Below are 21,833 nucleotides of genomic sequence, written 5' to 3'. Positions count from 1 at the left end.
CTTACGTTATAATCGTTACGTCATTGGCACTCCGGTCTAGATGCTCGTCATTAGGACAACGATGAAAAGCGATTAATATTTCATATGGAAAAAGTGAGCGAGATACAATTCTGTTTATTTGCTTTGACAAGTTGTGTATTTATTCAACAATTCAAAATGTACATGCAAACGTTTTGTCGTTATTTGACGCCTGACAGTTTTTGTATACATATATAGATAGTTGTCAAAATAATGGAAACATATACATACAATGCATATAAATACAGCGATGGACCACATTTAGCCTTAGTACTGGTTTTATTCGTCTCATAATCTCTACATACAGAAGAAGAATTCCTGATTGGGTGACTGACTGACTAACTGACTGGTTAACTGATTGGCTGGTCAATACCCAGGCCAAATAGCTTAAGGTGCTTAAAGTAGAAACTTTAAAGTTTTACAGTGCATAACATTTGTGACATTAAGGAAAGGATCTTGAAAATTTAACGGGTAGAGGGGAAATAGGGGTGGCTCAGGCTTTTACCCAGCCTAAAAATGTAGGGGGACGGGTAGAAGTTAAGGGGCCCGACCCAACCCTTTTATAGTTCATCAGCATATTATATTTCATTTATAAGCTTACCGTTAAAATTTTAGGAGGGCCTGGCCCTTCCCCCTAGACTCTCCGTGGATACGGGTCTGGGGTGGCTATTATTATACAGTAAAATACCCATATCTCTGAAAGAGTAGAGATGTGAAATTTGGTATATGGACTTCTCGTTTCTTATAATTAGACACGTGTTTTATCAGCTTTTTAAAAATATTTTCCCTAGATGGAAGAAAAAAGGGTTGGGTTACAATTATTATTACAAGATGAACATATCTCGAAATCCGTTAACGTTAGAGACATGAAAATTGGTATTTTGACTTTTAATTTAAAATTGTGTCGTAGGTCGATCAAATATGGGGGTCTGGGCTGGCTAGTTTAAACATATAACTCATGATTTGTTTCCAGCAGAAAAGTGGACCTTTCACCATGCGGTACTGCACGCAGTTGCGTCAGCAATAATGGAGAAGGAAATCTATGCCGGACTCTCACTTCTAAAACTCACTTCTATTCTATAATGTTCAAGTTTGGGGATTGAGTAGGACAAGAGAAGTGTGAAAATTCCTCTAACCATGCCAAGTCTGATAGTGATTGTTGGAATAGGTCATAGAATATGGTGTCTTTGTTAGGAATAACATATATATCAGGGATGGCCAACCTTTTTAGATTTGAGGACTACTTTTCATTTTAGAAGCCAATGTTGGGCTACTTATCATATAGATAGTGATGTCCAACTATAATAAACTCTAGAGCCATAATCATGTTTACTAGTAACTTTATCGCTTTACCTTTTTTTTTTTTAAAAAAAAAAGTTGCATTTTCCTTTTTTTTCTTCCATCCTTCCGTGAACTCAATGAATAAAAATGTACATTTAGAAATATCATAGATTCACCATATCGACGTAAACAACAATTTGTTGCCTCACAAAAATTAACTTCTACAATCCAAAAATAAAATTTTCTGTAAAAAAAAAAATGCGCAGAAAAAATGTTTCGAAAAAGGAATTGTCACTTTTTCTTTTTGGAAAAGTAAAAGAAACTTTTACACACTTTACGACTACTATGAATGAATAACAAATATTTGTATGTAAACCATTTTATTACACAAAACAACTATAAAATTATAGCAGATTATAGAGGTTCTTACTTAAAGCCGTAGAAACCTTGCAACGTGCTTTATATTGCTTATTTTTAAATGGATTAGTTTCTAGAATTACTCACATTGAAATCGGTGTTTTAAAACAGATAGACCATGGAAGGGGGGCTACCTTTCATGACTTGGCGGTCGATTAGTAGTCCGCGGTCAACGTGTTAGCTATCTCCGATTTATTGTTATATTACTGTCAATAATTCGTTCTTTGAGAATAATAGCATGGTCAACGAAATGCTATGAAATTGCAGCATACATCAGCACACATCAGCAAAGTTTCATGGTATAAATTAGGAAGTTTGGAACATGAAGTTTCTTTGGGCGTCTGCTTGGTATAAACTCTAATGGCGGTCTAGGTTCGATTTCCGGTAGGAGTTCATGTGGTTCAGGTACATATCTCATATAATCTCACTGCTGAACCGGGCGTTAAAGTCCAACTCGATTCAACTCAATTTCCCATTTTCTTTGTTTCCATACTATCCTGTTGTTTTTGAAGGAGAAGGGTGACTCATCAGACCCTATTACTCCCTTTCAATGTTCGGCCTTCCTGTTGGTATAGTAGCTAGTACACATACATTTGATGTTGATGGTTCCGGGTTCGATATTCGGTGGGACAGCATTCAACGCACTATATAGATAGTGCAGAAGACACGCGGTACGTCGCTCTATAAACAATTATCTTGAAAAGTGGTTTGTAACTGCGCAAGTAACCGTGCGCATACCAGCAGACGCGCGAATATCAAGTAAAAAAAGAGGACGGAAACGCAATTCAAAAATTCCAAAAGAATCAAGAGTTATTAACGGAATCTAAGACCTTATGGAGAATTACAAGACAATTTTCGACGGAAATACAATACGTGGAAAGAAATCTTGAAAAGAAAAAGAAAAGCAAGATTGCATTTCTTGATGATTTCGAACTAACTGACAAACTTTACAACAAGAGCGATTGAACGAAATGTGAGTGAACTGTAGTGACATTGAAATATTTTTGGTGGTGAGTAATATAAACGCAGTATGGTTTACTAAGAAAAGCAGATTGTAGTAAACATAACAAAACGTCAGGGTTGCCAAATAAAAATAGTCAAAATAAGAGACGAGTTGACGAGTTTCAATAAATATTACTGGAAAAGTTTTGATAAACATGATCTAGTGGTAAAAAAATGAGCCAGGCATCAAATAAGGAGAGTAATAACTTTAGACCGAAAGAAATATGAGCTAATACAAAGAGTTATTATAAGAAAAATTAGGTAAATCTTACTTTTAAAACATTAGATTTCAGTTACTTAAACTTTCTTCAAAAATCGTACTTCATGCTTACTTAACTGCACTTACAGTATAATCTTTTTTAAGTTTGGATTTTTCTTTAGGAGGTCGAAAAACTCTGCAGCTTAAAGTCGAAGAGTTGATTGCTATACATCAACTTTCATCAACTGGGCAGAACACCTATGTCTTGTGTCAGTCCATTTCAATTTCATATGAGAAAACTCTTTCCATAAATGAATTTTTCGGTGGGATTCTTAGGGAAAAAGAGATGGCCTTAAATAAATTTGGCAACTCAGAGTTTTTCTAAAATAGCCATTTACTGCCCACATTCATGTTCTTTAAAGTTGTTGTGTGGGGTTGGTTTTGTCGTTTGGGCAAAATAACTTTTGCTGTCCCGTATCTAAGCTCCCCGGGACACGGGACAAAATCATAAAATAAGGAACTGTCCCTTAATATCCGGGACATTTGGGAACCCTGCAAAACGTGTGTACGTATATATTACATACCGCAAACACACGCTATGTAATAAACTTTGTAGTGGTGTGTATTCAGCAGGAAAGGACAAAGAAACAAATCAATTTGAATGGAGACAGCTGCTTCCTCCCTCTCAACTGGGAAGTGCAAACTTCTTTCGTAATTATTATATAATTATAACTGCATAAGTGTCACAGAAGGGACTAATGGAATTGTGAATACATATTTGCTGAAAGTCTATCCCAAAAAATCAGAATTTAGTAAATGATTGCAAGATCCTCAACCGGGTTGATGTTAGGGACAACTGGATCGCGTCCCATAAGTGGAAATAACGCATTATAGATATACTACAAGAAAATAATCTAAATTAACAGCCACTGGAAAAGTACACTATCCTACACATCGGGGTTCGCAATATAGCAAGATGGATAGCGCAGCAAACATTTTCAGGTGGTCTCTATCTAGAAATGATAGAAGAAGTGGAACGAAAAAGTAAAAGTTCACAAGTATCTGCAGGATATTACAAACATGAAACGAAGAGAAACAGGAATACAAAGGAGTGGAGGCCACGAAAAAAGAAAAGGGGAATCATTTATGGACCAGAGAAAGAAAGAAAAAGAGAACAAACAGGAAACGATTGCACTAGAGGAAAATAAAGGTGAAGATAATGAAGATAAAAGCAGAAAAATAGAACTAGGCATAATGAAAGAATTTGAGAAATTGATAGAATTCTTAGACACAGTAGCAAAAAAAATGTAAAGATATTAGCAACATTTCAAAAAGTATCAGGATACATCTAACTCAACGTTTGGTCAATGAGCAAACCCAAATTAGAGAGGGACGCGGTAGAGCAAAGCAAAAGACTGTGAAAGAAACGCGGAGATAATAAACAAGAAAATGGCGGAAGCAGTAAACTCAACTACAGAAAAAAAAAGTAGAAGTAACAGTTGTAAAAATGACAGAAGAAGAAACAAAGTAATCATTGAGACAGCAACAAAGGATGGCATGAAAAAACTAACCGAAAACGAAAAACTAAATATTACAGTAACAATGTAAAAAGAACCCACTTTTAATAATCTACAACAAGGATGGCCAACTACGGGTTCGCGGGTCGCATGCAACCCGCGAAGTCTTCTCGTACGGCCCTCGAGAAGATAAGTGTTAACATTTTTTATATATTTTTAATTGGTGTTCATATTTAAAAAAAAATAGTTAAAATATAATGGCTTGGAGTAATACATAAAGTGGATTTAGGTTTTAGGCGCGGAAATCAAAAATAAATTTAAGGTTAAGATTAATTAATTTATTTAATTTTGTTTATATGTGTGTGTTAGATACCTAAACATTTAAGCGTACCATTTCTGTTCACGCTTCATCGTGAAAAATAAGTTGTAAATATTTAACAATCTCAGTATCAATTCAGGTATCTGTTTTTACTTCGTTAATTTTTTTTCATTTCTTACATATTTTTTCATGTTTGAGAAATTATTAAAGGTATTTTCATCCAACCTTGAGACTGTAAGGGTATTTTTTGAGCAAAAAGGGGTTTTCAAGACTCGATGTTGATATTTCGTTGCCTGTATTTTAAATGTTGGTGTTTTGATTGACGATGTTTTAATAAACATATGTAAATTTGACGATTTTTGGACTAGGGTGTCATGAATGTATACTATAAATGTGAAGTAAAGTACAATATGAAGTTGCGACCCTCGCCACACAGAAATTTCTACAATGCGGTCCCTTATGTTAAAGAAGTTGGCCATCACTGATCTACAATATATTGGGGCGATGCATAAGTTCGTGCGGTTCTTACATATTATATTTTATTTTTATTTTACTGTTCTGTTAATTCAAATACAAATACAACATAGACATAACATGAACATATTCTACGAGTGTAACAATACATTGCATACATTTTACTGTCACTCAAATTAACTCACAATCACTCAGTGATGTATTCACCTCCATTATCTATGACCTTCTGTCAACGTTCAGATAGCAGTTCAATGCTTCGCCTGTAGAACTGTTTTGGTTTCGACTGGAAGAAATCTGTTGGCCATTGGTCAAGAGAAGCTTTTCTCTGCTGTTTTTTCAGCAATTCATTCATTCCCACACACTGCACAAATTGTTCTCGCAGCTTCTGCTGCACTGGATCCTCGGTTAAACTCGAAGAGTAAATGTGACGAAAATGATCACTTTTCTCAACTTTATATTCCATATTAATTTGTCTGAAATATATACAATAATACGTTCACAATCAAGAAAAGCTGTATTTCACAACACACAAACTCCAAACTACCAAGGTATATAAAATAACAGGTAGCCCCAGTTGGCGATTAGCGTTCTGATTGGCTCCTTGTCTGTGACGTGATGTGGAGGTATTGGTGAAGATTTTTTTTCGCTTGCCTCCTTGTTACACTTCGCGCTTTACTCGTAAAGCTGAATTCAAAACAATATGTTTATGAACTTCCTTGTCTTACCAAATGCAAAGAATGAGTCTTTTTCTACTCACAGATGACACAATATTATAAAATAAATAAGTAAATACCGTCAATAATGATTAATTATCTATACAAATAAAAATTAATATAATGTTTCGTCGCTAACTTTCCCTACACCTGTGGGGCCGATTTTTGTAATTTTTAGTACATGAGTTGACTTGGCCTAACTAAGATTTTTATCACATTATTTTGATTAAAGGGCGACTCCTAAGTGGGTAGAAAAGGTTCAAAATAAGTGCCTAAAATACAGTATCTCACAAACCTGTTAAGTTAGAAAGACGAAACTAAGTATATAAACTGCTCATTAAACTTAAGGAAAAACATATCCCATTGTTTTAAGGGGAGAAGTGGCATTTGCTATTCATAGAAATAGAAATCATTTTAAGAATGTTTGATTGCTAACTCCTCGTCGATCAACTTGAAGTATCAAGTATTTTTTTGTACTTTAATACACCCAGGTCCAGTGGCGGCTTCAGCGGGGTGGGCCTGGTAGGCAGACCTACCCCAAAATTTTGAAAAGTATATATACGCTAAAAGATACACTAAAGAGTAAATATATTTTCCACTGTTTATATTTATGGTAGATAATTGTTTAACAAACAGCATAACCACTACTGTAAAAGTAATTTCCTACTGTCATTAATCAATCAAATGTGTATATGTATCCATCAGCGAGGCAAGGGGTCTACCCAAAATTAAAATCCTAAAGCAGCCCCTGCCCAGGCCTAACTTAGGATCTTATCATTTTTCGGCTCGGGGGTGAGAGGAGATACGAAGTAAATTACAAATAATAGAAAACATCCTAAATTAGTGTCCAGTCCATAATTTTCATGGTCACTGAAATGAATAGTGACCCCACACGATACGGTTTAAATCCAAATTCATCCTCTTTGGGCGTGGAGAACGGGTAACATTATAGACTTTTGTCTTCACACTTTCATTTGAAACGTGCATTCTATGGAGGGAAGGAGTTCAAATACTTTCCATAAACCAATCCTCTCCATGAGAGCATTTAAGGTAGTAAAGTACATAAAGCAAATATAATTCAAATTATTCAGAGATTCGGTTCCAGGTATGTAATAACAAGTTAGGTTAGGTTGTGTTAGGATAGGTTAGGTTACGTTAGAAATCTAATCTACCTTAAGCAAAAATGATTCAAAGTATTCAGAGATTCCGGGATGTAATAACAAATTAGGTCAGATTGTGTTAGGATAGGTTAGGTTACATTAGAAATCTAATCTAAGCTAACCTAACTTAATTTGGTTAGGTTAAGTTAGGTTAGGTTAGAAATCTAACCTAACCTTTTATATTTAGTGTGTATTAATCAAACTGTCAGATATCGTCACTGCAAAATATTTCCTTTACATTATTAATATTCGTTTATTACTCAATACAACACACTTTACATTATGTATTACAGGTTACAAGTTGCACAAATATCTATAGAGTGGTATACATACATAAAAGAACCATCTTCACAGGGGAAAATTTGCAGTTATTTGTCCTGCACTTTACCCTTCGATTTCTTGAAATTTAGTTTCCGTAGCTTATCCCCCTCTGTCGGTCAGCCCTTCAATTATATGAGCAATGCAACATCGTATGATAAAATCACTTGTTCTGCTGAAAGTACTCTCTAATCATTACAGATGGGATAACATCAAGGTAATTTGTACGTAACAAGTATGGTTCGTTCAAACAAGATTAGGTTAAGTTCGGTTCGTAATAGGTTCCTGTCACCACGGCATGGCGCGTCCTCAGGTTGCGGATCGAGGAGAAGGCCTCTAGATATAGAGGTTAGCTGCGAATATACTGAATAAGCAGTCGCGGACAGACGACTAGGAGTGGTCCTCCAGCTTGGGGGTTTGGGTAAGGCTAACACCCTCATCCTGTAAAAAAAGGTACTTGTTCAGAAACATTCACAAAAGCCTCGGACAAGGACTGATAACTTGGCACGACATCAGCAAAAGAAAATGGACATGAGATTTGAAACATGGAATATTAGAAGTCTTTATAGGGCAGGCGCGTTAAAATCTGTAACGAGTGAGTTAGAGAAATACAGGATGGACTTAGTAGGAGTTCAGGAAGTTAGGTGGGAAGGAAATGGATCTGAGAATTCCGGAAATTTTACGTTCTTTTACGGGGAAGGAAATAAAAATCACCAGTTAGGAACAGGGTTTTTCGTTCACAAACGAATATTACCAGCAATTAAACGGGTTGAATTTGTTACTGACAGACTTTCTTTTATTACTCTTAAGGGACGGTGGTGTGATATTATTGTTTTAAATGTACATGCTCCAACTGAAGATAAGGATGACGATATAAAAGACAGTTTTTACGAAGAAGTGGAACGGATATTTGACCAACTCCCGCGATACCATATGAAGATTCTATTAGGGGATTTCAATGCGAAGGTAGGACGAGAGGATATTTTCAAACCGATTATAGGGAAGGAAAGTTTGCATAAGGAAAGTAATGACAACGGTGTTAGACTCGTGAACTTTGCAACATCCAAAAACCTAATCGTGAAGAGTACAAAATTCCCACATCGCGACGTTCATAAATACACTTGGACATCACCAGACGGAAAAACACATAATCAAATTGATCACGTTTTAGTAGATAGAAGAAGACAATCTAGCATAATTGACGTCCGGTCGTTTAGAGGGGCTGATTGTGACACTGATCACTACCTGGTAGCAGCGATAATACGGGAGAGATTATCGTTGAATAAAGGTAATACTCAATGTCCGAAAACGGAGAGATTTAATTTAAAGAAATTAGAAGAGAGCCAGGTAAGAGAGGAATACCAGATTGAAGTTTCGAATAGATTCTCGGTTTTAGAAGACTCGGAGTGCACTAGTGTTGAGGATACTTGGATTGAAATTAGAGATAGCATTAAAAGTTCAGCAATAGAAAAATTGGGACACGCGGAAATACGTAGGAACAAACCATGGTTCGACCAAGAATGCATTAAACTAGCAGAGAAGAGAAAACAGGCAAAATTACGGTGGCTACAAAATCCGAATGAAATAACTACACAAAATTTCGCAGATATCAGGCGGGAAACTTCCAAAACTTTTAGAACAAAGAAACGGGATTTTTTGAAAGCTAAAATTAAGGAACTTGAAGATAATAGTAAAAATAAAAATATTCGGGACATGTATAAGGGGATCAGCGAATTTAAGAAAGGCTATCAACCTCGTGCTTATATATTAAAGAAATCTGACGGAACAGTTCTCACTGATACGGATAGCCTCTTAAATAGATGGAAAGATTTCTTTAACGATTTGCTGAACACGCAGCCAAAAACTAATGTGCGTGGAGAAAAGGAGATACACACCGCAGAACCGTATATTCCAGAACCCAATCGAATAGAAGTGGAAGCCGCTATAAAGAAATTAAAGAAACACAAATCTCCGGGTGTTGATGAAATTCCGGCTGAGTTAATTTTAGCTGGAGGCGAAAAATTGTGGAACAAGATACACAAACTCATTCTCCTTATCTGGAACAAGGAAGAATTGCCACAAGAGTGGAAAGAGTCAATCATTGTTCCAATTCACAAGAAAGGCGACAAAACTGACTGTAATAATTATCGAGGCATTTCTCTTCTGTCAACATCCTATAAAATCCTTTCAAATATTCTGTTAGCAAGATTGACCCCATACGCAGATGAAATTATTGGAGATTATCAGTGCGGATTTAGACGAAATCGATCAACTATCGACCAAATATTTACCATTCGCCAAATACTCGAAAAGAAGTGGGTATACAATACCCCGGTACATCAACTATTTATTGATTTCAGAAAGGCTTACGACTCGGTTAGGAGAGAAACATTATACAACGTTCTTACAGAGCTTGGAATACCGAGAAAGCTAATTAGATTAATTAAGATATGTTTAAGTGAATCTCAAAGTAAAGTCCGGGTAGGAAAATTTTTGTCCACGAGCTTTAACGTCGAAAATGGCCTGAAACAAGGAGATGCGTTGTCGCCATTATTATTTAACTTTGTGCTGGAATACGCCATAAGGAAAATCAAAGATAGCAACCAGGGCCTAGAGTTGAACGGCATTCACCAGGTTATGGCATATGTTGATGATGTAAATTTAATAGGGGATGATAGGAGAACAGTAGAAATAAATGCAGAGATCTTATTAAACGCTTGCAGGGACATGGGTTTAGAACTAAATGCAGAGAAAACTAAATACATGGAAGTGCGTCGGGACCGTAATACGGCAAATTGTGGAGGCGTTAAAATATTAAATAATACTTTTGATAAAGTGGATACTTTCAAATATTTAGGATCAATATTAACAGACGAAAATCATATTCACGAAGAAATTAAATGTCGACTAAAAGCAGGGAATTCGTGTTACTATTCGGTTCAAAATCTCTTGTCGTCGCGAATTCTGTCGAGGAATTTGAAGCTTAAAATATATAAAACGATAATCATGCCTGTTGTTCTGTATGGTTGCGAAACATGGTCGCTTACTCTGAGGGAAGAACATAGACTGAAAGTATTTGAGAACAGGATCCTGAGAAGAATATTCGGACCCAAGAGGAACGAGAATGGGGAATGGCGGAAACTTCATAACGAGGAATTACATAGTTTATACGGTTTACCCAACATTGTTAGGGTCGTCAAGTCTAGGAGGCTTAGGTGGGCAGGTCATGTAGCTAGAATGGAAGAAAGTAGAAACGCTTTCAAAGTCTTGATTGGTAGACCCATAGGAAAACGACCATTAGGAAGACCTAGGCGCAGATGGGAGGATAATATTAAGATGGATCTCGCAGAGATAGGAATACAAAGTAGAAACTGGATCCAATTAGCTAAGGATAGAAGTCAGTGGAGAGCTTTTGTGAACGCGGCACTGAACCTCCGGGTTCCATAGGCCATAGAGTTAGTTAGTTAGTTAGTTATAGGTTCCTATGAATGTTCTGCTCCAACTGTACTTTGAGTACTTTGCCAGAATAATGATTCAGATACTCAACAAAACTTAAGAATATAATTTAAACTAAAGAATATATGAGAGTATTCATTTATATTCTTGTTGGTACCCCCTTCCACCTCGCTTTATGAACATAAAATCCTTAAGTTTCATGCTCTCAGAAACAAATGTCAAATAAGTAAAATAAATTATTGTTGTCACACATTTGTTTTTCAACTTCACTAATGTCTCGTCTATTTTTTCCCCCATGCCAGTTTGGTATCAGTAATGAACGAACAGCGTCAGATCTTAAACACTAGTTTTGCGGGAAATCTAGAAGCTCATTTTTCAAACCCTTTGATAATCCTGTGATGAAAGGTGAGCAGAACATATTCGTGCGTAATCCATATTAAGTGTTCTTTTGCTTAAAGCGGGAAATCCATCTTCTTCGAAGTTCATCATTTCTACGGAATCGATGGAACATTATTTCATTTGTATTGCTTCTTCTGTTATTAAAATGAGCTACTGCGCAATTAGAATGGTTTTTGCCCATCTTGAAACAATAGCGTAATTGTTTATCCAGTATTTCACTTGTTCTGTTCAAAAATAAAGCGATAATTCCACGTGACGTCACCGGCCTCAAAGTATCCTGGGAAAAATGAGACTAGAAAAGCTGAATCAAGAGTCCCCTGAAAATAACCCAAACTACGCTAAAACAACGGAATAACGATAAACAATCTCTTCACGCCGCATTGTTGCCAACCCAAAAGAAAACTGCACGAACTTATGCATCGACCCAATACCAGTGAATGTAGACGAAGATATTGTAGAGACTTTGATAGACTAAAATTTTCCTGAAAAACAGATTGAAGAAGCAAACAGCCATTAAGTCAAGGTTCAGAACAGGTCTGCGAAGACAGAAACGATGCCATTTAGTAATCGAAACAAGCAAACAAATAAGAAAATTAATAAACAACGAAAGAGTTTACTTGGTGTATGAAACAGACGGAAACAAAGAGTTCATAACAGTGCCTAAATGTTCCTTCAAACTGTGGTGACTGCACATTTCAGTAGACATTGCAAGGAGAAGAACAAAATTTCTTTGTTTTGCGGAGAGAGAAATCACGAAAAGGTCAATTGTGAGAACAGACTTTCAGGTAAAGATTTTCATAATTCGTAATAAGAAAGGCAAAAATTAAGCAAAAAAAAATGAAATACAATGCGCCACATGTAAATACATTGTTATATGAAATAACATACTGCTAAAATAGATTGTTATTTAGTTAAATGTTTACAACCTGTTCCTTTCTCTTTTTTACACAAAAGAAAATTTAAAAAAAAAAAAAAAATCTAACGCGTTCAAAATAATACCACCGAACAAAAAAAAATAAGAAGAAGAAGAAGAAGAAGAAAGATAATACGAAGGAAGAAGTAACACAAAATTACTTGAACGATTGGCTAACAAATACGTTATTGAATAGTAAATAATGATAAGAGTCTAATAAGATCAATAAGAGCGTATCTTATAAATTCAGAATTTAAAAGCCTTCCCGATGGGTTTTGCAAATGAGGTAACAAAAGCGCATAATAATTTTGAATTAAACACATTGTAAAATATAACAGACGAGACTTAAAAAAAGACATAAATGTATATTACTGAACAAATAATTTTGGTGCAAATTTTATATATATAAAATGAGACATAGAAAATGCAATAGAAGATTTGAAAACAGTGACTGTTCAGTGAGTGTTAGGGTTGTAGCGTAAATCAAAAGTACGATCAATAGCCGTATTGTCGTATTTAGTGAGTAATGAAAGTATAGAGGAGGAAGCACAATGTGAGGATGAGCAAAAGCTGAAATCCAAAGTGAAATTAAGCATAGTTCATAATTGTAATGATGAGTTAGAAATAGTAAAAATAAATGGTAATATTTACAGATAAAACAAGTAAAAACCTAAGTAAAATAAATTATATTTACGGACATCTCTTCCTTAGCAATTTTCAACAAGACAATAATTTCTCCTAAATCGGAATATTGTTCACCTATCTGGATAATGGCAGCTCCTACAAACCTATCCCTTCTAAACTCAGTTCTAAACTTCTTCCTTGCAATAGTACGTTCAGTGCTAATCAACCTTTCTTTCTTGCGTACCCCTAGACAATTCGTCTTCCAATTGTATACTCCTGAAGTTCTTTAAAAGAAATTAAATCGAAATGAACCTATTAAACTTAATACACATGTTCTGTTGTTTAAAAGGGGACAAACAGAGACCAACAAAACAATCAGTGTGTCAATCAAAAGACTGCAGGAGGATAAAGTGCACATCCGAAAAAAATTAACATGGACAATTTCAAAACATATGGCAGACATCGACTTCTACTGAGGAGGATTTTCCCCTCATCCTCCCTGATAATTCGTACACTGAGGACAATGTTAAAAATTCAAGAACTAAAAGTAACTTTAGAAGTAACCTGTTAATAAGATTACTGAGCTTGTTTCCGAGACGCCAACTCCTCAATTCTTGGTCAAATCTTCAAAAGTGTGAGAATCAGAGCTGATTCTGGATTCAAGCCATTTCTGTTCTTCATTTTTATTGATGTTAACGCAGAGAAACCACTAGAAAGAAAAAAAAATGTCGAACTACGATAGCTCAATAAATATTGGAAATATGATTATTTCAGGATTATGTACCCCAAAAACCTCTTCGCGTACTCCCAGGGGTACGCGTACCACCGGTTGCATAGCCCTGCTTTACAGTACCTTGTACACGTGCAGTAACAAAACACGAACTGTTACGAACATTAAATATTCAACTACCTGGCATTCGTCATAAAATCTGTGACCTCAAATATCTGTATAAACTCACACATGGTCAGCTCAGGTCCGAAACGCTACTCTCAGAATTGTATTTCCGAATTCCCTTCAGACAAACACGCAACATATATATTTTTCATACAGTACGACCTAGATTTTCAATTGTTCAACGTTCTCTGTTCTACAGGCTTTCTGAATTATACAACTAAATGTCACACACATCTATAGCCTAGATTTATTTAATTCTGAAGCTGCATATTAACTCTGCACTACGACGTCATTTTAGTGGATAAACTTTAGTCAGCTATTGTCAACCTTCTTGTTACTTTATTATTATTATTATTATTATTATTATTATTATTATTATTATTATTATTATTATTATTATTATTATTATTATTATTATTATTATTATTATTGCATTATGTTTCATCTCTTAGATTTGTTAGATATTCCAGTTAGTTATTCCAGCTGTATCTGGAATTATTTTCATAAATAAATAATCATAAATTATGATAAATAAGAAATCAAAGTTAGTAAAGAATCCACCAAGGGGGGAAACCATGAATATATCAAAACGAAGAGAAGCTAAATTACAGGGAGAAATCACATACAGATTAGAGGAGGTATTAGAGGAAGAAGAATGAAGGTAAAGAAGAGACTAAATAATTAAGTGAAAAGTAAAACAATGAGAAACTAAGTTCTAGACAGACTAAGGACAAACAAGACGAAATGCTATGGTTTATTGCCCTTTGTCTTCTGTTTTTCTTTTGCTATTATAAAGTAAAAGGAGTTGTATTAAAAACAAAAAGGTGAGATTAAGAGCACGTTTTAAAGTTAAGATAGCATGTTAAAAAGAAAATGCCTCTCCCCAAGACAAAGAGGAATACATGGAAGAAGAGAGAGAAGATAAATCAAAAAAGTGAAGAGAGAGAACAGAGAGTAAAGAGGCCTTGTCAGTTTACAAGAACTTGTAGCTGCCCAAAATATTTCGATGACATAAAATTGTCAATTTGTCAATAACCATAAATATTTCGATGACATAAAATTCTGATTTCTTCTATCTTTAGTCGAAGTTAATGTCATGAACATATCGAGTTGGTAATGCCCCAGTTGCCGTCTACGTTACAAAAATAGCTTGCCCGGACAAGGGTTAAACTGAAAGATTTCATTTCGTTTTATTTTTCGAGATGAACTGACAAACAGACAAATAGGTACCGAAAAATCACTTTTCGGATACGCGTATATAGGGACCATGAAACGTGTAGATCATGTGAAACTTCGAATTCGATTTTTTTTCTTTTTTCGATGATCACCATACTTTCTTCTCTTCTGTTGTGGCTTGAAAGTAACAGGTGAAATTTTGATTCTCTTTTTGAATATATTTGTTTGGTAGTCAACATAACGAAAATGACCATTGACAGGTGCGAGTAAAACAATTTGAATGACCATGTTGTTTCAACAAGATTACACGTAAATAAATTAAATTTTGTTCATCCGAACGTTGGGATAATCTTGGATTTTCTTTTCCCTTGACAGTTTTAATAGCAATCAGGCGTTCCCCAGCTTTAAGCGATTTTCAATATAAAAAGGGAGAAAATGAGTGTGTGTTTTTTGTGTTAGTGTTTGTGAGTAAAGCAATTGGGAATGGGAGAGAGTAAGATAGGAAGAGGAAAATCGAATTTCCTAATCAAGAAGAGATAAATAGGACAGTGCAATTTCATGAGGAGTTATCTCGTAATGGATTACCTCGCCACCAGATGACTGTCTACCGTCTGCCTCATCCGTGGGAAATGAACTGACAAACGAGAATCGACATTGATGGAATGTAGAAGGTGCTTGTGAAGTCGTGTTGTCTCATCAATTTCAGGAGGGAACAAACAAATATTTCTATCTACTCGTCACAAAATGAGCTTTGTAATTATCTCAGTTTTCGTTGCAGTTAGGTATATTTTACTTATTTCATCCCTAAAAACAAGTTATGCATTAATACCACTGTCATCAGACCGTCGTTGTTTTGCATTCGATACGGTATAATGTTGACAACTGAACAAAACATTTTGATATTGTACCTATCACAAGCTCATACAGCCAAAGGAAATGTGAGTAATTCATTCTCTTCACTGTTTAGTTCATTTTTCTCTCACTATATGGTTAACTGTGTTTTCTCACTCTGATTCATTCTGCTCTCACCATGTGCATAACTGATTATCCTCACTATTTAATTCACTCCGTTCTCACTATATTGTTAACTGTTTCTTCCCAGTGTTTGATTAACTCTGCCCTCACCATGTGTAAAACTGATTGTCCTCACTATTTAATTCACCCCGCTCTTACTATATTGTTAACTGTTTTTTCTCACTCTGATTCACTCTGACCTCACCATGTGCATAACTGATTGTCCTCACTATTTAATTCACCCCGCTCTCACTATATAGTTAACTGTTTCTTCTCAGTCTTTGATTCACTCTGTCCTCACCATGTGTAAAACTGATTGTCCTCACTATTTAGTTCACTCCACTCTCACTATATTGTTAACTGTTTCTTCCCAGTGTTTGATTAACTCTGCCCTCATCATGTGTAAAACTGATTGTCCTTACTATTTAATTCACTCCACTCTCACTATATTGTTAACTGTTTTTTCTCACTCTGATTCACTCTGACCTCACCATGTGTAAAACTGATTGTCCTCACTATTTAATTCACTCTGCTCTATGTTGGCAATTGTTTCCACTAGCTACACTATTTAGTTTACACTGTTCTTATTATGTGTGTAACTGATTCTCCTATTCGATTCATTCTGTCCTTACTATGTGGATAGCTGATTCTCCTCCAGATTTAATTACTACTAGGTAAAAATATTTTACAGTATTATCTCGCTTTTAAATTCCCTCATGTAACATTTTCTTGCCTTTTAATATTTTTGTAGTGTTACTTGAATTTTCCTGTGATCACAATTCATTAAAATTATCATTTTTACACTTATGAAATTTTATTTTCCGGCTATTTACTCAACATCAAGTTTTTCTCATGGTGTCTCAGTGGTAAAGGGCTCACATCTGAAGCATGCGGTCCCTGCTTCGAAAGGCATATAAATCGGAGTTTTCTCTGGGTTTTTTCATGTCCCACTTTTTCATTCCACCATTTCATTCACTATCATAATTAGTCTCCGATAGCCTCGGTGCGTAATAGTGGAAGATTAAACAAATGTTATATCATGTCTATCTCTACCGTAAAAGCGTGACGTCATTATAAAGTGAACAGAACCGATTATAACAACGAAATCAACTATGGCTAAGACAATATCTGATGGCGTTCGTGATCTGTGCTCTACCTATTGAATTAAACAATATTCAGTACGCGAAGGACTTGTTCTCTTTCATTTTTTATCTATATAGGCCTACCCTTTGATCAATGACTAAATATCTTTATAAATAACATGATGGTAGAAGTAGTTCATGCTAAACTACCGTATAAAAATGAAGGCAAGTATATGACAGTGTAAACTACAGATTACATTATTTACCTCTATTGTACAGTTGTATATTATCTCATTGAATTATTTTGCATGTAGATGTAATGAAATTAAATTAACTATCCTAAAGAAATTTCCTAAGAACACGTGAGATATAAAGATTTACAAATGTAGCAGCTAAAGTTATTATTTTGCTTTAAAAAAATAGAAAATTCTATACCCTATTCAGCGATTTGATTTGATCTAATATGTTACTAAGTTGAATAAGTTAAATTTCACTTTATATATTAGTTATTTGGGTAAATTATTTGAAATTAAGTTTAGATTTTTTTACATTTTACTTTGCTTTAAAAAATAATGTTTGTCTAATTGGCAATTAAAGAAATTCTGTTCTAGACGTCTATAGTATATTTTCTATATCTCTTAAATTTACAATTTCCATATTCGTCATGACATGACAATATAACTGGGATAAATTTCTAGCGGTAACCTATTTTCATTGATGTATGAATCCTAGTTATAAAAGGCAGTTCAGTCTGTCAGTCGCAGTTCTAGCAGCTAATAGTTAGTCACTAGCTGCGCTGACTTCTACCTGTCGCGAAGAGATGTCACTATTAGACGGGCAATTTGCAGAAGACTTAAAAGCTTGTGGGAAGCAACTAATTATTGGTAAATGAAAACTCCAGCTGAACTCCATAATGCCCTTTCCGTTAAAAGTAAACGTAAGATGTTCGGGATTACAGTTTCCGTTATGTTTCAATATTATCAATCTTTTTTCATACGAGGCGTGGGAGTTCCGGGTTCGATTTCTGGCGCGAGTTCATGTAGCTCGGATACCATGTTAAAATCTAGGTCCACATTTCATATAACCTCACTGCTAAAAGAGGCGCTAAACATAAAATCAAATCGAAATCGAAATCTTTCATACGAGTGCCCATATCAATCAGTACTTTTTTGTTTTTAAGTTTAGGAACATTGTGTTCCAATTTCGTCTGTTTCGACTTTTTTTATTTTTCTGTACTTGTTTTAAAAGTCATGTTGTGTACGTTTTAACGGATTTTTCATGTGTATTGTAATATCCCGTATATGGCTCTATTTAGAAACAATCAACACTTGCTTGTATTTATAAACAACACCACCTGTAGTAGCTATAAAACTTAAAGGACCTCCATATCCTGCATATCTGGCATCAGTCTTTGGCTGGTCAAGTTCCACTCTTTCAGCTTGCCTGGAGCTTTGAGAGGTACCTAAGCCAAGCCTTCTAGCTTGCCTAGAGCTTTGAGGGGTACTTAAGTCAAGCCTTCTAGCTTGCCTGGAGCTTTGAGAGGTATCTAATCCAAGACTTTTAGCTTGTCTGGAACTATGAAAGGTACCTAATCCAAGCCTTCTAGCTTGCCTGGAGCTTTGAGGGGTACTTAACCCAAGCCTTCTAGCTTGCCTGGAGCTTTGATAGGTACCTAATCCAAGCCTTTTAGCTTGCCTGGAGCTATGAGATGTACCTAACCCAAGCCTTCTAGCTTGCTTGGAGCTTTGAGAGGTACTTAACCCAAGCCTTCTAGCTTGCCTGGAGCTTTGAGAGGTATCTAATCCAAGCCTTTTAGCTTGCCTGGAGCTTTGAAAGGTACCTAATCCAAGCCTTCTAGCTTGCCTGAAGCTTTGAGAGGTACCTAACCCAAGCCTTCTAGCTTGCCTGGAGCTTTGAAAGGTACCTAATCCAAGCCTTCTAGCTTGTCTGGAGCTTTGAGGGGTACTTAACCCAAGCCTTCTAGCTTGCCTGGAGCTTTGATAGGTACCTAATCCAAGCCTTTTAGCTTGCCTGGAGCTATGAGAGGTACCTAACCCAAGCCTTCTAGCTTGCCTGGAGCTTTGAGAGGTACTTAACCCAAGCCTTCTAGCTTGCCTGGAGCTTTGAGAGGTATCTAATCCAAGCCTTTTAGCTTGCCTGGAGCTTTGAAAGGTACCTAATCCAAGCCTTCTAGCTTGCCTGAAGCTTTGAGAGGTACCTAACCCAAGCCTTCTAGCTTGCCTGGAGCTTTAAGAGCTACTTACCCCAAGCCTTCTAGCTTGCCTGGAGCTTTGAGAAGTACCTAATCCAAGCCTTTTAGCTTGCCTGGAGCTTTGAAAGGTACCTAATCCAAGCCTTCTAGCTTGCCTGGAGCATTGAGAGGTTTCTAATCCAAGCCTTCTAGCTTGCCTGGAGCTTTGATAGGTACCTAACCCAAGCCTTTTAGCTTGCCTGGAGCTTTGAAAGGTACCTAATCCAAGCCTTCTAGCTTGCCTGAAGCTTTGAGAGGTACCTAACCCAAGCCTTCTAGCTTGCCTGGAGCTTTAAGAGCTACTTACCCCAAGCCTTCTAGCTTGCCTGGAGCTTTGAGAAGTACCTAATCCAAGCCTTTTAGCTTGCCTGGAGCTTTGAAAGGTACCTAATCCAAGCCTTCTAGCTTGCCTGGAGCATTGAGAGGTTTCTAATCCAAGCCTTCTAGCTTGCCTGGAGCTTTGATAGGTACCTAACCCAAGCCTTCTAGCTTGGCTGGAGCTTTGAGAGGTATCTAACCCAAGCCTTCTAGCTTGTCTGGAACTCTAAGGCCTTCTAACTCCTCACTCTGCGTACCTCGAAAATTGTGGGATATCTAACTGCAGCCACCCACATTTCTGGCCTTCTAACCTCTTTGTTTGGGTGGAACATTGAGAATCCTAAATACACCACACTTAGATTGCGTGAAACTTCGTGGGAATCTTTTCATATTCTACGTAGGACACTTATTTATCCTAGTTATTAAAGAATTTTATACCTTTATAGTGAAATTGTATCATAATGCTTATAAAGGAAATTTTGTAACGAAACAGGTAGTGGGAGAAAACGATTTCTGTGTGTGATTGCTTTATCTTCTATCTGCTTAGCAGAACTTTATACAATATAAATTGTGTATGATTTGTGATTTCTCTTCAATTGTTGCAGAAACAAAGCTTCAATTTGGATACTAGAATATATTGCTTTAAATAAATAATATTCATTTACTTACTTAGGCATCATTGGTTATTTTGGGACAGACAAATTAGTAACTAACGCCTCTCTGTTATTGAAAGAGGAATTGAGCAGAGATTTATTGGCTCACCTGTATTTACGATTTTTGTGACCTTTCCAGCTGCAAGATGTTATAGTATGAGATATATAGTTTAAACGAAATGGAAGTTGAACCACTATCGCGTGTTCGACGTGATCCGAACGAAAATCGAACAAGGGATCACCTACACCAGTGGCACTGCGCTAGCCATTAGACCAGTGAGGAGAATTAATGTAAATTAAGCCATGGATAAACTAACTTGAACGCTATAGCTTCACTATATCCATGTAAGTCTCGTACATTAAATTTACATTAGTGGAGTGAAATAACACTTGCATATTATGAATTTTTTCCAAGTATTTTTAATTGATGCTTGCGCCCCGCGACTTCGGTTCCCTAATGCTCCGTATTTCTCTTCTTCCTCTGCTTTCTGTCAGTTGCTCCAGCTCATGTCATGTGTTTCCTCTAGATAACGAAGTATATATATATATATATATATATATATATATATATATATATATATATATATATATATATATATATATATATCTTACTCCTTAAGGTTATACAATACTGATAAACGTACAAGCATAGGTAGTTACATACATTTAGGTGTTCCTTAATTCTACTTCTATTAGGGATGGAATTTTGCTGATTATTTCTCAAGTTTTTCAAACTATTTGAATTTGCATTCTCTACAATCTTTGCAACTAATGATTCTCTGATTTCAAAATAAGTCAACTGGTTCAAAATAAAAAAGCTTCAGAATTATATTTGAATTTTTGGGGAATAATGAAGCTTTTCTCGCTTCGCTCAACAAAAATAGTGAGTTATATACTTTCATTTGATAATTATAATAATATTTTTCAAATATCTAGAACACTGGAGAAGTCGAGAAGATTAATAGTTTTCTATGTACTTATTATTATTATTATTATTATTATTATTATTATTATTATTATTATTATTATTATTATTATTATTATTATTATTATTATTATTATTATTATTATTTATTCGTAGAATTATAAATGTTTCTCTGTTAGGCGGCCAAAAGTTCTATAGTTGAAATGAAATGAAATCTTTGATTTTTACGTCTGACAGTTATGCCAGTTAGGCTAAAAGAGACGGTGATGATGAGAAATGAATGAAATGGTGGAATGAAGAAAGTGGGAGGAAACGGGAGAACCCCGAGGAAACTCATGCACACGGTGTTTGTCCACCACAAAGTTCGCTTGGCGAGAGCAAGGTTTGCACCCGGAACCCCATTCACCATTGAGCCACCGCGGCCCCAGTTCTATAGTTGAGCTGTGCCAGATAAAAACAAGTTAAATAATTTTATAGGTATATACAATATAAAATTATGGTGCCTTTACAAAGTATGAGAATCGAATATTGAAATCACAAGTGGTTTCCAGAAGTATTACATCCAGTTTCACTAGAAAAATTAGGTACACAAAATTATTTATATCTTATTGTTTGTGCTGTATTATCACGCAAGATTTGGACCGAAAGTAGTTAAATCTACCACTTTGGGCTTTAATAGAAGAATAATGGTTGATGTAATACTTATTCT

At 35.6% G+C, this 21,833-nt stretch overlaps 1 protein-coding gene across 1 annotated transcript in view; it reads left to right on the top strand.

Annotated features, from left to right (window-relative positions):
* The window catches only part of LOC145693547 (retinal guanylyl cyclase 2), a 980,145-nt gene that overhangs the window by 795,624 nt on the left and 162,688 nt on the right, over positions 1-21,833 (top strand). The window lies entirely within an intron of this gene.

Source organism: Thermobia domestica, chromosome 8 (genome assembly GCF_964235325.1).
Source record: "Thermobia domestica chromosome 8, izTheDome1.hap1.1, whole genome shotgun sequence".
In the NCBI taxonomy this organism is placed as follows: Eukaryota; Metazoa; Arthropoda; class Insecta; order Zygentoma; family Lepismatidae; genus Thermobia; species Thermobia domestica.
The sequence above is the reverse complement of the archived record's forward strand: the minus strand, read 5'-3'. Positions and strand labels throughout refer to the sequence as shown.